Source organism: Drosophila willistoni, unplaced genomic scaffold, assembly GCF_018902025.1.
Source record: "Drosophila willistoni isolate 14030-0811.24 unplaced genomic scaffold, UCI_dwil_1.1 Seg140, whole genome shotgun sequence".
In the NCBI taxonomy this organism is placed as follows: domain Eukaryota; kingdom Metazoa; phylum Arthropoda; class Insecta; order Diptera; family Drosophilidae; genus Drosophila; species Drosophila willistoni.
Window position 1 is genome coordinate 239,794 of NW_025814100.1, and position 11,573 is coordinate 251,366.

The window sequence follows — 11,573 nt, forward strand, 5'->3', positions numbered from 1 at the left end:
TAATGAAGTCTTTTGGCATATTAGTTGTAGCTCCAGATTATGTATACTTATATATATGTACATACGTACATATGTACCTAAAGTATTGGCAAATTACAATGGAACACTTTGTAACTAATATAAATTCGCCCAGTTCTGTTTAGTATTGAATGATTATTTTGGTTAGTATGCTATTTCCCACTTTTCTTAATTGTTTCAGCAATATTTATACTAATAATTCTTGCAATTTCGAAATCCAAAATTTCTAATGCTCTGGCCCCCCATTTGTTACAATATTGTTAGACCTAATGTATTTAATAATACTTTAAGCTACTTGAGTTTTCTGCTACTTTTATTTAAATGATTGTCTATTTTGTAAATGCTAGTACTGAAACTACTTGTTTACTTAGTACCCATATATTCTACCTACATACATATTCATATGGACGAATCTGTCGAATACTATATGGACGAATCTGTCGTGACGGACTTTACATTCCAATCAATGTTTTTTTTTTTTGTACTTAAAATTGAGATAATGCTAAAAAGTTATAACTTTCGGATGACATTTGATTTTTTCAACTTTTGCCTTTTAGGTAATATATCATCTGAAAAATACTTAATATTATTAATTATTTATTGTTTATATTTTGAAGTTGAAATTGAAATAGAACATTATCTCAAAATCAATACATCGAGCAAAATGTCTTCAAAATAAAAGTAAATAACTACTGGGTAACTTTGAATCGTTAGTTATGTATTTTATTTATTGGTTATTTGTCTAGTCATTGGGGCCCACTACTGCCGCTAGACGACGGCGGGGGAGAGTGGCAGTAGTCAGAGACGGTGAGGTGCATGAAGGTGGAAATAACGACATCGGTCATCGGTGATGCAAATCTGCGCGTTCAAAAGTCCAGCAGCCCCTTCGATGGGGGAAATGAAATGTGGAATTTAACAAAAACAAAAAAACCCCTTGAAACCCCGTGGGAGGAGTAGACGATTTGGATTCATTAACAACTCAAAGCTACTCATGGCATGGAGAGAGGAGGAAGGAGGCTAAGGGAAGGCGGGAACTTAGGAGGTTGAGTGCATTTAGCGGATGTCATAATTTGATGACATCTATGAATAGCTAAAATTGTGCATACCAAATGAAGAGAGCGAGCGAGCGAGGGTTATTCCAAAAGTATATTTCACATGAGAGAGTGGGAAAGACAAATCCATAATTATTGATAGTAAAAATTGTTTAAGTTAACCTCGCATTACAGTAACAAAGCTTTAACATCTTCAAAATGGAAAGATACTTCTCTTTTTACACACACATACACACACACACACACATGTGACAATGGGCTTTTGTTTTGGTTTTCTTCGTCTAATCGGTAGCCTTCCTCTACAGGTGTGTATACGCCATATATTCTTATGTATGCATGTATGTATAGGTATATATGTGTGTCTGTGTGTAAGCGTGTATTGACTCGGCGACAGCCGCTGCCAAACAACCGACTTAAATTGCTCGTTTCACACACCGGTCAGAATACACATCGGAGTCTTTTGCTCTTTCCGCCGTTTTTTACTTTTGTTTCTTTTTATTTGGCTTGCCTGTTACGCAATTTAGGTCTAGGCTCAGCACAACGACCCGTAGACAAAATTGCAAATTCTTAATTGCAATTAAAATGTTAAACTAATTAAAAATTCACATTCGAATTGGGCCCCTTTAAGTCTGATATATTTAAAAGGTTACTTAGGTTACAAATATAACAAATTTTTCCAGTTAGGTACCAACAGGTGGTTAACAGAGAAAAGGGTGGCAACACAATGACAATTTAGCTTCTTATTTTGTTTTTGTTTAATAACAGGTGATCTGTCCTGCAGCAAGAAATCTAACCTGACCCATTTATCTATGGAGAAGGAGGGTGGCAACACTGCATAATTTAACTGCTTTCTCTTTCTGATTCTCGCTAAATTATAGCTACAAAATTTAGTGATACTTAAAAGTATGAGAGATATTAATACTACATTAGACAATTGTTATAAACTCTTACTAACTAGTTGCCACGTGTGCCTCCGCCTCTTATCCAGATAACACATGTTTTCCTTATCAAATGGGCTTTTATCAGTCTGTATGCATACACATATATAGACAATTTCCCGTACTTTACCCCGCCAAAAATAATCACTAAGCAAACAACAAATTTTTGTTAGAAAGGGTGAAAGTTTCGTTAATCAGTCTTCTAGAAAACATCTTGTGTTATTATGGCCTAATCGATTTTTAGATTAGCCCCCGCGCTGGAGACAGTTGGCGATCAAACGAAATTATAAATATATATGTACATATGTATGTAATTTCTGCGACCTATGGACCCAAACACGTTATGTGTGTTGCTCTTTAGTAAAAGATTCATAAATAAATCTCAAGAATGGTCTAAGAATTTTAAACAATAAATGAAATTTAACAAATTTGCAAGTCATAACTAGTCATCATCTTTAATACAAACAGCAACAATAATAATACCACGCGACACCTACAGATAAGCGAAGAAAGTTTTGATCTTTGTACTTTGCCTTCGTCTCTCTCTCTCTCTGTCTATAGTCTCTATTAGGTGGGTGGGGGCCAAATCTAATCGATTTGGATGCGCGACTAGACGACATGGATGGCGGTTTTTTAAATTTTTGTACTTTGATCGCCGCGTCGCTGGTTCTTTACTTGGATCTCTGTTGGATGATGAGATGAACTTAACATTGACTGACTCAACTCACAAACATTTGAAATCGATTTTCGAATGATGCAATGATTTTGTTTATTAAACCCTTGCTATTGTCCCTTTTTTACCCCGCTTAGGAACTCTGGCATCGATGAGAAATTCCAATATACAATTGCCGAAAAGAAGGAGAAGAAATCAAGTAAAGCGCATGTCAATGCAGTATTCTTTAAACAATTGCGAAAATTATTACGTAAGTGTTTTAAAACATTTATTTGGTTTTTGGAATTCTTCACAAATCCTTCTTGAACATTCCAGCAATACTTATACCTGGATTTTGGAGCGTTGAAACGGGTCTGCTATTCTTGGTGGCCGCCGCCCTCATTGGACGATCGGTTAGCGATATTTAGATGATACAGAATGCAACTGTGGTTGAAAGTACTATTATTCACATGAATCGAACGAAATTTAAGACGGCATTACTCAAATATCTAACTGCCTTGCCAGCGGTAGGTGTTACACCTCCCCAAATCATTGATTCAAATTTAATAATTTTAATTTTGTCTGCTACAGATATCCGTGGTAACCAATGTCCTTAAATGGAGTCTTGGTGAGCTGAAGCTACGTTTTCGTACGAATCTAACTCATCATCTATACAGTCAGTACCTCAAGTGAGTATAATTAATTAAACTAAATGTTCACTCTCTACTACTCTCTCTCTCTCTCTCTCTTTCTCTGTGTGTGTGTTTCAGTGGCTATACCTATTACAAAATGTCCAATTTGGATAATAGAATAGCCAATGCCGATCAGTTGCTAACCACAGATATTGACAAGTTCTGTGAGAGTGCTACAGATTTATATTCAAATATTAGCAAACCGGTGCTAGATATATTTATATATGTCTATCGATTGACTGTCAATCTGGGCGGTAAAACGCCCTCGATCCTAATGCTATATCTGTTATTCGCTGGCGTTTTCTTAACACGCCTGCGACGACCAACAGGACGATTTACTGTCGAAGAGCAGAAGCTAGAATGAATTCCGTTATGTCAATAGCAGATTGATAACCAATTCGGAGGAGGTGGCCTTTTATCAAGGCAATGTCCGAGAAAAGATTACCCTGCTAGCCAGCTACTCTAAGTTGCGTTCACATTTGCGTAAATTTCTCGAATTTCGACTTAGCATGGGCATCATTGACAACATTATTGGCAAATGTAAGAAAATAAATGTCTTAATATATACACATTAATAATTGCTTGTCCTTTAGATTTCGCTTCGATTGTGGGTTTCTATGCCGTGTCCATACCATTCTTCGCAGAAAATCATCCATTGCTATCTGGTGAACAGAGTGGACAACGTCTACAAGCTTATTACACCTATGGCCGTATGCTGGTTAAATTGGCAGAAGCCATTGGTCGTCTGGTATTGGCCGGAAGGGAAATGTCCAGATTGGCTGGCTTCACTGTCCGTATGACGGAGCTTATAAAAGTTCTTGGCGATCTCAATAAGGGCACTTACGAACGAACCATGGTCAATGGCAATAGTATTGCCCAAAACAATGCTGGTGGTAATGCCAATAGCTTTGGACCCAACAAGGGCGACATGTGCTTTGAGAGAATGGTGAGAATGGTCTGGATGCCATAGAGGACTGGATTGATGTACTGACGGGCGGTGAAAAGCAACGCATTGCCATGCGACTCTTCTACCATCGGCCACAATTTGCCATTCTGGATGAGTACACCAGTGCTGTGTCCGTCGATGTGGAAGGCAAAATGTATAGCTATTGTCGCGAAGTGGGCATCACGCTGTTCACTGTCTCCAATCGTAAGTCCCTTTGGGTACATCACGATTACTATTTGCAATTCGATGGCCGTGGCAGCTACGAGTTTGCCGCTATTGATCAGGAGAAGGAACACTTTGGCTCGTAATCATCAGAGAATGATACAGATAAAGAGAGAGAGAGCGCGAGAGAGAGAGAGAAACAACGCAAACATTCTTCACGGAAACTAATAGTAAACTTTGGTGCTGGCAACTCTTTGACTACGATGATGGTTCCTTATGCTCCGACTATCTTTCCCGTCACTTTTTAGTTTCGTTTTCTTTTCTTTTTTTTTAATTATTTACCAGGTGCATTGTACATACAGATACATCATTTTAAATGGACCTTTCTCCCTTTAGTTTTTTCCAATTCTTTCTATTCTAAACATATTTGTGATTCGTTTTCCTTAAGGTATCATTTTTTTAATGCGCTATTAGAACACTGTTAGGCAACATTGCGATCAATTCGGAAGATATCTTTAAGCATAAAGTGAACGATGAAAGATAATGATAAATGATGGATAATCAATTACATAGCAAACATTCATTTTTTTTAGTAAATTTATATGAAAATATACAAAACATACTTTATATTTATAGATACATATACATATATACCCCATACACACACCACCACCTTACACTGGAAAAGGAGCGGAATGAATATCAAAGCGGTGGAATGGGTAGCATATTTAAATTTTAATATTGGATTGGTTTGAATTCTTATATTTCCTTTAGAACTCCTAAACCTTTGCGATGCAGGCAAATTCAAAACATTGTTGGATTGGGATGGCAGTGCTCTGAGTGTGCAACATTTAAAATTGGATTTGGTTTCTCACAAAATGTTGCAGAGGTTGAAAAATGATGCCAATGAGGCTGTTACAGCATCTAGCAGCAAGTCTGAGCAATCATAGCGTCTAAACCAATAAAGCGATTTCAAAAGTTTAAAAAGCATATGATAAAAAATACCTTAAGCTTCAAAATGAATGTTTTCTCAAAAGTGCTGGGTGTTCGTGGTGCTGTAATATTCAAGGTCAAAGTCAGAAAATATTTCCAAGCATGTTTTTCCTTTAAAAATGGATCGAAACCCGGTTTTTTTCAATCAAAAATGGAATTTTTCATTGTTTTAGACGACTATGTAACATTTTTTAATGTTTTAATTTGATTTTTTAACATAATTACAAAAAGAAAAAAAAATTTTTTTTTAATTTTTTTTTAGGTTATTTTAAAATTTGCTATTGATGGCTGATTTTCTTCAAATTAATTTTCAATATTTACATCAGTATCTAATAAACTTAACAGTTCGGGACTATAGTTGCTATTTTCCAAATCCTTTCGTGATCGCACGTGTCTCAGTGATGCAATAAGTGGGTCCGAAGAGGCTGCCAGCATGTTAAAAAGGTCTTCATTTTGTCTAACACGAGAAGTTTTTAATGTATTAGTGTATCTGAACCTTTTGTAGTCCTTGTTTTTACATTCCTGTGCTTCTTCGGATAGCTCTCCAATTGGTAAACACTGAAATTCTATTAAATCCTTTACGTGAGCCAAAATCTTATGTACCGTTAGGGTAAGTTTTTTTTTGCGGATACAATTCAGTCAAAAGATGAGCAGTCTTTGAAGTATATTCAGCAAATTTTTTACCATTTTCCATTTCCTTGCAATTTTTAACATTCAAGATAACAGCCAACCTTTTAATGATCTCTTGACTTATCCCTGTTATTAAAGATGTCATTTTATTATTTAAAAAAAAAAAACTCCTTGAAGTATTTCCATGATTACACTTATAAAGTTAAAAATAAACTGTCGCAAACGAGAGGAATAATTAGCTCTTTATATTATATTTTTTAATTAACTATGTAGGTAGAACAAAAAATTGGTATTACCCTTTTTGTATTTAATATGTATTTACATCCAATTAGGTAAACGGAAATAAAAACGACCAACCTACAACTAGGACAAATTTTTCATCAACTTAAATAACATTTACCTGTCTTGTCAGTTTTTCCAAAGCAGGTAATTAGCAATCTAACATTGTAGAAAGGCATATATAAGTATAACCAGTTAGTATTTACAAAACAGCATTACGCATTAAGCATCATTTAAATACAAAGACGCTACAGGCCAATACGCATGCGCTCTTCTTCTTCCTTATACCTGCAGCGCATTTTTTAGGCGAGGTTGCCTTAGTTTTATGGCTTACGCATGGCTGTCGCAGGTCTCCGCATATTGGGACTATATACATATGATAGGTAAATATTTCACCTACCTAGTGTATGTAGTCCGGTATTGATACTCGTTGAGTCTTGCTAGTTTTATTCCATCAAAGTTCAAAAAATGCCAATATTTAGTACATTTTTTAAACGCTTCTAGTTCAATAACGATTTAAGTAATTATTAAAATTTATGAAACTTGCTATTAAAAAGAACATACTTTTCAGATAAAACCAAAAAATCCAAGATCGATTGTTGAAATCGCCCAATATTCAGTTTTAAAGTTGCGATTTTTTTTAAAAATTATCATTTTTTCCTTTTCACTAAAAATGTCTCAACTTTGGGCGCCTCTAGCACCCATGAATCTCAACCGATTTCAAAAATTTTTCGGATTCATAATCTCTGAAGTATTTCCTATCGATTGCATATATAATTTTTGCCAAACGCGATCTTGAAAAAACGTATTTTTGCAACGCTATCCGAGCAGAGGCCCAACTGTGCGACATTTGACAAGTCGTCGCGGATTCGCCGTCGAACTTCCGGCGAGCGGTACTAAACGGTATGTAAGTCGAGTTTCGATAGTTCGAAATGGCAAGGGAACAGATTTTTTTTGCGAATTACAGCGTTTTTTGATCTACCGGGTTTTCCATTCCAAAGAAGTTTTTTCAAGGGACCAGCGGATTCTTACGAAGTATTGAGATTTTTGATTTAGCGGGATACGAATTATCAAGACTCGACTGTATAACAAATATGCAAAATACTGACAATGAATTTTTGTGTCTTCTTTGAGTCGAACATTTGAAAATTATTCAATAATTTATTGCATTCTAAAATAGGGCTGACATTTTAAAAAAATTTCTGTCTTTTTCAAAGTCCAAAAAAATATGAATAAAATCAAGAAGATTCCAAAATTAGTAATATAACTTTCAAGAAAGTTTTAAATAGAACGATTTATACACATCTATCTTTTGGCTGGATAGTCTCTCTTTCTTTTTTTTTTATTTTATACAATATTTTTTTAATATATGTATGTACACGGCGCGTTTGAATTATGGACGACACTGTTAGTGTGACTTTTGGGGCTTAAACAGTCAACCAATTCTACGCAATCACCGAACCTCCCCTGGTGCGTATATTTCCACAAATATTAGGATAGGTTCTAAGTGGCGTACCAAGTTTGACTGAGGTCCGGAAAAAGTGGTTACGCACGATATTATTGTGCGTTTATTCATGAGTCACTGAGAGTGAAAGAGATAGCAATATGCTCTGATACAACCTGGGTCGGGGTGTGACAGCAAGGTTCGTTTCGGCAGTGCATAAAAATATCATAGAAGCTTACTTCGTTGTGCCGAAGTTTATATACCCTTGCAGTCCTTAGCCTTAATGGTTTTACATGTTTGAAACTCTTTTTCTGCAACTCAACTCATCAATGCACAGACAAAAACCTTCCAAATATAATTTCCATTTCTTCTTCTCTCCCATCCCCTTTTACATGCATGGCGCGATTGGCACGCATACACATACAGCTCTTATGATTCAGCGCTACCAGCGTTTGAGCAGAGCCGATTTATATTGACTGTAACTTGTGTTCTATTTATCCGATCAGATATAAACTGGGATCTGATGTTTTATATAAAAAACTATCATATTAGTAAATTTCATAGGGATACTCGAATTTTTTCTTTTTTTTTACTTTTATAGCTATATGATATTGTGGTCTATCTCAAAAACTCTAAAGGTGGGGGCGTGAAGTTGATTTGCACAAACGGACGGGCATGGCTATATCGACTCAGCTTCTTATGCTGATCAAGAATATATGTACATATGTATATACTTTATGGGGTCGAAAATGTCTCCTGGGCGTTTCAAACATCTGAATTATTTTATAATACCCTCTGCAAAGATAATGAAGTAAGTAAGCCGTCTCGCGGACTTGGGTACATCATACACCAGGTGAAACAAATAGTTCAAATTTCGAAAACCAAATGTATGTCTATTAAATTGTTTTAACATGCCTCATACCTCATATTGTATCGCCACTAGCCAACGGCCCTTATGGGCCGCGTAGCAAAATACGTTCATACGTATATTTTGCATGTTTCTAGTCCGATTTCAATCAAATTTGGTACTTTGATAGAAATGGATAAGATTTATTAGTCTGCCAACTTTGATCGCGGTGGTCAAAAAATTGCAAGTGCCAATCGGTTTTTTCTAAATTATGGAGGCGGAAGTGGGCGTGGCAACATATTAAAATATATATATTCTGCGCGCATACTAAGCCAGTATACATACTAAATTTGGTGACTTTAGCTTTGTTACTTTACGAGAAAATCTGTTTTGTTTGATTTGCGGGGGCGAAAATGGGCGTTTCAAAATTTTAAAATAGTCAATATCTGCGCGTGTATTAAGGTAGCTTACATACCATATTTAATGTCGGTAGCTGTCAGTTTTTAAGAAAATAAGTTTTTTGTAAATTCCGGGGGCGTAAGGTTGGAACAATTTTTTTCTGCGCGCTAACTAAGGAGCGTGGCCAAAATTCCAATTAACTCTATATATTTACATACCACACGAGTCTACATACCAAATTTGGTGGCTCTAGCTCTTATAGTCTCCGAGATCTGCGTGCTCATACAAGCGGACGGACGGACAGACGGACATGGCTAGATCGACTCGGTTGTTGATCCTGATCAAGAATATATATATACTTTGTGGGGTCGGAGATGCTTCCTTCTGCCTGTTACATACATTTTGGCGACTTTAATATACCATTTCACCCTATGGGTGTATGGTATAAAAAAATCGAGCAAAAGCCAGCTAAAGTGAAACAGTGCACTCGAGACTTGTTCACGCCACCGGGTGAACAGCAGTGAGTGGCGAAGAGCAGTGAGGAGTGAGGAGGGTTTTTTGATCCTCGGCATCTACGGTCACACCAGGAGGAGTGACTTGATTTTTCCCATGGGCATCGCCATTTAATCTAGTACGAGCATCTAACCCGAACACCCGTTCTTCTCTTGTGATTTGCTTTTTTCCGATTGTAATTTTTTCCAACCCGCAGCCATCTCGTGTGTGTCGGGACATATTGTCACTTAAACAAATAAATCTCAATTAATTTAAAACGAAGTTCTCGCGCGTTTTAATTACATTACTCACGCACCAGACCCCTGAAGAAATTGGCACCACTTGCGGCTTATTTGGATCCTTCCGCCCCTCCACAAACATTGGTCCTTCGAGCCGGATATCCTTCCGCTCCTTCAGCTTGCATCGGCGGAATTCCTGATAAGTACAAAATTTCATTATTCATTTCATTTGCCCCTACATACTAATAAAAGTGTGAGGTTTTCCTGCTTTTCCATAGCGACCTACACACTTTTATATATTGTATGTACATACCTGACCTGTTCCAAGGTTACATGGTAGTTCCTAATCCTTAGCGTGTTTGTCCAACGTTCTCATATGTATGCATCCACATGTACATGTAGTTTCCACAGCTGTTTGCCAAGTCCGCGTAAAAGTTTAAAAAACAAAAAAAATTATTAAAGTGTTATAAAAAAATAGGAAAAAATAGTAATCAAAATGTTCACCGCGATTTCTTATGTGTTCGAATCATTTCCATGCCAAACTAATTTCGTCACGCGCGTATCTACTTACATATGTATGTACATACATCGTCATCTGTTGATGTACGCGCATATGTACATATCCATATATACATAATTTTGTCGCACATTGATTTAACAAAAAAAAAAAGGAGGGGAAAGGAACCCAACATCCAACTAAATGACAAATTACTTACGTTTTTTGTGAACAACGCGTGTGCATACATATCTACATACTTACCTGTGTACTTACGCATGTACGTACATACATACATATATCAAAGCATTCGTCTATATGCACTGATCGTTTATTTTGTTTGTTTTCGCGCACAACACTCGCGGTGTGTAAAAACGTTCGTTTTGTTCTTTTTTCCTCCGCACAACCACAAAAAAAATGTATTAACATAATTAAACAACAAAACCAAAAACCAAATATATATGTATATATAAGCAGCGGCCGACAGCTGTTTTCGGAGTAGTGGTGACACGTGATAGGCGGCTCAAGCGCGCCAAATTCAAATCACATTATTTCCGATTCCCTTCTTTCGCCCAAATTTATACCCGTACATATTTATAAATAAAGATACATATAATTTCTTCCGGCCATTATTTTGCCCACATATTTATCTGTCCACATTTATAAATTATATATATAATTTTTTCCGGCCAGTATTTCGCGCACATATATATACATACGCCCATATTTATAAATACATACATATATATTTTTTTCCAGCACTATCGTGCCCATATTTATATATCCGTCCATATTTATAAATTATTTATATAATTTTTCCGGGCAGCCTTTGCGTACATATATATCCGCCCATATTTATAAATAAATACATATATATTTTTTCCAGCACTATCGGGCCCATATTTATATATCCGCCCATATTTATAAATTATACATATATTTTTTTCGGCCAGTATTTTGCGCACATATGTATATATATCCGCCCATATTTCTAAATAAATACATATATATTTTTTGTTCCAGCATTATCGTGCCCATATATATATCCGTCCATATTTATAAATCATATATAATTTTTTCCGGCCATTATTTTGCGCACATATATATATCCAGATCCAGATTTATATAAAAACGTATTTTCTTTTTATCCTATACATCTTTATTTATATATTTCATCCGTGTTTTGTTTTATACGTACTCCCATCGTTACTTACGAATCCATATAAACTTGTTTTGTAATCATTTCGCTTCGTCTACGTGTAATTTTTGATCCGCATTCGTGCGTTCGTATATT

The 11,573-nt window shown here is 36.0% G+C and overlaps 1 pseudogene; it reads left to right on the forward strand.

Annotated features, from left to right (window-relative positions):
• Positions 1–834: 834 nt before the first annotated feature.
• LOC6652773 lies at positions 835–4,635 on the forward strand (annotated as a pseudogene).
• The last annotated feature ends 6,938 nt before the right edge of the window (positions 4,636–11,573 follow it).